Source organism: Pinus tabuliformis, chromosome 2_2 (assembly GCF_031772625.1).
Source record: "Pinus tabuliformis cultivar Carrire ecotype Pingquan chromosome 2_2, CPIR1, whole genome shotgun sequence".
In the NCBI taxonomy this organism is placed as follows: Eukaryota; Viridiplantae; Streptophyta; class Pinopsida; order Pinales; family Pinaceae; genus Pinus; species Pinus tabuliformis.
This window is the reverse complement of record NC_142300.1, coordinates 540,010,792-540,017,418: the sequence shown is the minus strand read 5'-3', so window position 1 is coordinate 540,017,418 and position 6,627 is coordinate 540,010,792.

The window sequence follows — 6,627 nt, the reverse complement described above, 5'->3', positions numbered from 1 at the left end:
ACTTAACAAAACTTTCAAGATCCATAAAACTTTTAGGATCATTACATTGCCAAAAACCATTTTGCTCCAAACATCACTAGAAATATAAGACTAAATAAAACCATCAATATCCATGTTGCACTTTCAGATAGGCACAACATAATTGAAATGTGTCTCAAACTACTTAGCTTAAAGATAGTCTGGGAAATAGATTCAATATGCCATCAAAAAATAGATGCAGATCCATTCGCATAATCATCACTTAGCCTCCAACGTAATGATGCAGGAGCATTCAGCTCAATAATATCATTGTATCCTAGTAGACATAGGGGCTCTTATGTTTTCAAGGAAGTTGGTTTCCTATGTTTTGAATTAATGTAATTATTAAGGTTTTGAGTGATTTTAATGAGAAAATCTAGAATAGGGATTTAATTAAGTATAGGGAGGCATATTAGTAAATATTCTCAAATGTAGGAGAACATGAGAGAACTAGGATAGTTGAGAGATTCAGAGATTTGAGAATTAATTGTAAATCTTACATTAGGAGCTAATTCATGATTTTGTGGATTAGAGAGGATCCTTAGAGATAAAGAAGAGACTTTAGGATTTTGTTGAGAAGATTATGGATCTAAACCAGGAATTGGTTGTAGAATCCCTTTTGTATAAATGTAAACCTAAAAGGCATAGTCAGGGGGTTGGTTAGCTAGTTAGGCAAGTCATGTTAGTAGTTAGAGGTTTGATTGTAAGCCTACGGGCAAATTGTGAAACAGAGGCCACTGATGTTGGAAATCAGGCCTCAGAGAAGAAACTGTGTAAATACCTATTTATTAATACAAACAACTCAATTTTGAGTTCATGTGTGTGTGTTGAGTAATTGAGATATTGATTGTGTATGATCTTGAATTATTCTGTGTAACATAGGTTACAGGTGCAGAACCAAAGGCAAGATACAAAGAAGAGTAACATAGTGGTGTTACGACTTTGTACACATCGACAGTATAGGAGGAAGCCTTTAATGTATCAGTGAAGGTGAAGGAAGCCTAAAGGCGCGAGCGGAGCTAAGCTCAGGAGGAAGTTGTGATTTAGAACAGTGAAGGACTAGAACCCTGAAGAAAACTAGAATCGCAAAAGAACATTGAAGAACGACATAACCACGAAGTAAAGAAAAGGGCGAAGAAATGAAGAACGATGCACAGGAGTCGTTGGATCTGAAGATCAACGAATGAGGCTGAAGGCGATGGAGGACCAGGATTAAGTCGTACAATATAAGTAAAAGAAATGAACGGCGGAGATTCAATCCAAGTACTTGTAGAAGGTGAAAGGCGGGAATCAATATGGACTGTTAGATCGATGATGATTAGTAACCGTGGGGGGGTAGAGAGTGTACGGGTGCCTTAATCCTGGTTGAAGGCCCGTAATTGTTATTAACCATCGATCGTAAATCCAAATGCTTACATCATAGTTAACTACGGGGGTTGAGCTATTTGGTAATCTGCGTGCTTGTTGAAGACCCGCAAACTGTCAGATCGAATGATTAGATCAAGCGTGCCTTGATCAGTCGGTGGAGGATGGCGATCAGATTGTTTTGGTGATCAGGACAAGTGATGACCGTCAGATCTAGAAAGAGAAGATCAACGGCGGAGAGTGAAAGTCAACATGGGACGAAACTACTGTTCAATTGGTGAATTGTTGTTCAATCAGCAAAGTGTTTTTCAATTACGGATTTTTGTTCAATCCCAAGTGTTGTTCAATTACGGATTGTTGTTCAATCGGCAAAGTGTTTTTCAATTATGGATTGTTGTTCAATCCCGAGTGTTGTTCAATTATGGATTGTTGTTCAATCTCGAGTGCTGTTCAGTGGTTTTTCAATTGTTGTTCAGTTGTTGTTCAGTTTTTGTTCAATTGACAAATTAGAAAGGAGCGGATCCAAGAAGGTTATAAGTGCGGTTTCATTCTATTTGAAGTCCAGTTGTGTTATCGCATTTCACATGCGAGAGGCGATGAAGTCATATGATGGCGTGATGCGATATTGCAACAATCGTTGATCTAGTGGATGAAATCAATGGTGGAAAGGGCAATCACATATCGCAAGACGAGAGTTTTGAATGCACATTCTATTGAGTCCTTTGAACTCCATGATTCTGATAAAGGAGGAGCTGGCACGTAGAGTGGGGTTTGGTTAACATGCATGGTTATAGAATTAACCAAAGTTATCATAAAGGATGAAGGGTCGAGTTATAGGGTTCCACAGCAAAGGATTACCAAAGGGTCAGATTGGAGTTAGTTATTAACTCGTTCTGCATGAGACCAATTAAGGGGCCTTGAACCTTAAGTAATGAAGGTTTGACCAGGCAGGTCATTGAAATTCCTGGGACAGACGAGATTATGCATTTTATATGCATATTGTGGGTATCGCAGGTTTTTCCTGCATCATTTGGTATCAGAGAATAATTGTGACTAAAACATTTGATATTAAAGCACAAAGAAATTCTGTGTGAAAATTCCTTTGAAAATAATTTAGAACAGAGTTATGTTTTAAAGGTGTGTATATAGGCGAATGGTGATGAAAGCAGGCAAGAGGAGATCAGATTCTAATCTGACGGAAAATAAGCACACAAAGATAAAGTATAGCAGAATATTGGGAGAATTTCATATGCAAGGGAACAGAGGACAATCCATTCAAAGTGCAGGCGAATGGTAGAACAAGATCGTGCAGAAGTCTTGAAGGTGAGATGGTATTTTTTTATTTTAATTTGATTTGAATATTGGAGAGTGTGTGGTATTTATATTGATACACAAGTAATAGCAAAAGAAGGTGACACTTTTGCAGCGACCTAGAGCAAGGAGTGCTCAATTGGTTCCAGAGGAAAGAACCAGAGAGATGCTAAAATACTGAGCTCAGAGAAGAGAAGCTTAGTGAGGCATATGTAGCAAGAAGGAGACTTGTTACTGTGGAGGTATTGTTGCAACTCACAAGAAGATCATAAGGGCAATTCCACAGAGGATGTGGGTAGAATTGCTAAGTAATGAAGGAAGTTGATAAGACTTTCTAAGTGAAAGAAGAAGTGGTCAAAACCAAGTATTTCATTGTGATTGAAATACAAGAGGACATTTGTGTTCTTAGAAGATGCAGATGAGTTGAAGCCTAAAGGAGCAGAGAGAAGTGCTCAAAATAGGTTCCAGAGATAGAGAACCAAGGGCTTGCCAAAATACCAAGTACAAGGAAAAGCTTGGTGAGGTAAGTGGCAGCAGGGAGGACTTGCTGTTGTAGAGGCTTTAATGCAGCTCATAGTGAGTGAGTGAGGAACTCATAGAGATGGAGGAGAAAATGACTAATGATAGTCATAGCAGAGGTTTAGAGGAAGACCACAGCAGAAGGAAAGTGAAGGAGGATGCCAAGACAAATGGCAAGAGAATGAGTCAAGAGGAAATTGACAAGGAAATTGCTGAGATGAAAGAACAACTCAATGTGTTAATGATGATACTTGAGGAAAGCCAGAGACTAGGTTGGGTCTTGAAGAAAAAGCTAGTAAAGTGGCATAAGCTAAAGAGAAGGATAGAATAGAGGCAAATAAAGTGGATGATGGGAAAACTCAGAGAAGCTGAGTTGGAAATAGAAGTTTCCATTTGTAAACCAGAACAAGGTGAAATTATGGGTGAAGATGAAGAATGGAGATCAGTGCACTATTGGGATAGTTTAGTGCAACATACTGAAGTGTTTCCAAAGGAAGAAGAGACACTGAGGTCTTATGTTTTTAATTATAATGATTGTTTTGTGAGTGCAGGTTTTGCAGAGGATTGGAAGCCTTATGAAGTTGTCATGACACTTGATAAAAATTACCAAAGTTCAAAGGAGAACTTGGATCAACATACTGATGCACTAACAGAGGATGAAGAATACCTTTCAGAGGATAAGTATTCTAGAGCAGAGTATGATAAAGAATGCCTCTTGAATGAGGGAAATATTGAGTTGTTGCGGTAGAAAGTAATTATTGATGAATTGATATTTGGGACTGTTACAAAACAAGGACAATTCCTTATGGAAGAAGGAGATGAAGACCAGTCTGAAAAACTGATATGTGAAATGTTAGTTGAGGCTATTAAGTCGTACATTTTTCAAACTGACAATTGTTGTGTGAATACAGGGATTATAAGTGTTGAACAAGAACTTATTTCTGCGGAGATGAATGAGACAGAATTGTCTATGGAAAGCAATTTGATTGAATCATTGGGCAATAGTGACCATGTAAAGGATGAAGCTGGAAATGAAGAGCATTGTGATAAGACACTTTCTAAATGTAAAGAGGAAATTGAATTGCTGGAGAAGTTTCTAGGAGGAAATGGCAATAGAAAAGAGGTGGTTACAGCATTACTTAACAGTAGCAGAGGGCCTTTAAAAGACATGGAGACAAAAGAGTGTTTTGATTCACAAACCAATAGTTTGTTTGTAGGAACAATGCATAGAATGAATGAGTGTGATGTTGTGATCGAAGAAATTGAACAGAAGTTATTTGGAGATGAAATGGAATTTCAAAAGCAACAAGAGGGTAAGGATGTAAGGGTGGTAGTAAGGAACCAACAACTACAAAGTGAAGGTAACCAGCAAAAGATTAAAGGAAAATTTAAAGAAGAGACTATGTTAGCTGAAAACATAGTAAAGGATCATCATTCCATCATGATGATAGGCACAGTGGAGATAACTAGGGAAACTGTTGAAGCAATCAATAAAGAAGAAGGACTAAACTCTCATCAAAGGATCAGTGAATGGGAGAAAGAATTGGAGCTACTAGAGAAATGGCTGAAATCACCAGTAGGGAAGAAGGAACCTAATGAAGACAAAGGATATGCAAGAAAGGAAGAGGAAGGAGTCCAGCAAAGAAGTGAGTTGGACATAGAAATTGAGTTGATGATAGATTTGATGAGAAAAGAATCTCAAAGGGAGAAGACAACGGGAAGAAAGCAAAATAGCAACAAGAAAAAGACAGCAGCAGACTGTGAAAGCATAACTAATGGGGCAATGCAGCATAAAGTGTGGATACCTGGAGAACAACAACAAACAACAACAACAACCAAGGACAGACTATAGAACAAAGTATGGGATCTAGGAGGACATAGATCAGAAGCACATGATCAGGAGATCATGATTATTTTCAACCTTGAGAGTCTGATGCGGGAGCATTCAGCTCAATAATATCATTGTATCCTAGTAGACATAGGGGCTCTTATGTTTTCAAGGGAGTTGGTTTCCTATGTTTTGAATTAATGTAATTAGTAAGGTTTTGAGTGATTGTAATGAGAAAATCTAGAATAGGGATTTAATTAAGTATAGTGAGGAATATTAGTAAATATTCTCGAATGTAGGAGAACATGAGAGAATCAGGATAGTTGAGAGAATGAGAGATTTGAGAATTAATTGTAAATCTTAGATTAGGAGCTGATTCATGATTTTGTGGATTAGAGAGGATCCTTAGAGATAAGGAAGAGACATTAGGATTTTGTTAAGAAGATTATGGATCTAAACCAGGAATTGGTTGTAGAATCCCTTTTGTATAAATGTAAACCTAAAAGGCATAGTTAGGGGTTGGTTAGCTAGTTAGGCAAGTCAAGTTAGTAGTTAGAGGTTTGATTGTAAGCCTATGGGCAGATTGTGAAACAGAGGCCACTAATGTTGGAAATCAGGCCTGAGAGAAGAAACTGTGTAAATACTTGTTTATTAATACAAACAACTCAATTTTGAGTTCATGTGTGTGTGTTGAGTAATTGAGATATTGATTGTGTATGATCTTGAGTTATTCTGCGTAACATAGGTTACAGGTGCAGAACCAGAGGTGAAATACAGAGAAGAGTAACATAGTGGTGTTACGGCTTTGTACACATCGACAGTACAAGAGGAAGCCTTTAATGTATCAGTGAAGGTGAAGGAAGCCTAAAGGCACGAGCGGAGCTAAGCTCAGGAGGAAGTCGTGATTCAGAACAATGAAGGACTAGAACCCTGAAGAAAACCAGAATCACAAAAGAACATTGAAGAACGACATAACCACGAAGTAAAGAGAAGGGCGAAGAAATGAAGAACGATGCACAGGAGTCGTTGGATCTGAAGATCAACGAACGAGGCTGAAGGCAATGGGTGACCAGGATTAAGTCGTACAATATAAGTAAACGAAATGAATGACAGAGATTCAATCCAAGTACTTGCAGAAGGTGAAAGGTGGGAATTGATCTGAGCTGTCAGATCGATAGATCTGGTAGATCGACGGTGATTAGTAACCGCAACGGCGGTAGAGAGTGTACGAGTGCCTTAATCGTGGTTGAAGTCTCGTAATTGTTATTAACCGTCGATTGTAAATCCAAATGCTTACGTCATAGTTAACTATGGGGGTTGATCTGTTTGGTAATCTATGTGCTTGTTGAAGACCCGCAGACCGTCGGATTGAATGATTAGATCAAGCGTGCCTTGATCAATCGGTGGAGGATGGCGATCAGATTGTTTTGGTGATCGGGACAAGTGATGACCGTTAGATATGGAGAGAGAAGATCAACGGCGGAGAGTGAAAGTCAACGTGGGACAGAACTGTTGTTTAATTGGCGAATTGTTGTTCAATCAGTGAAGTGTTGTTCAATTACAGATTGTTGTTCAATCCCAAGCGT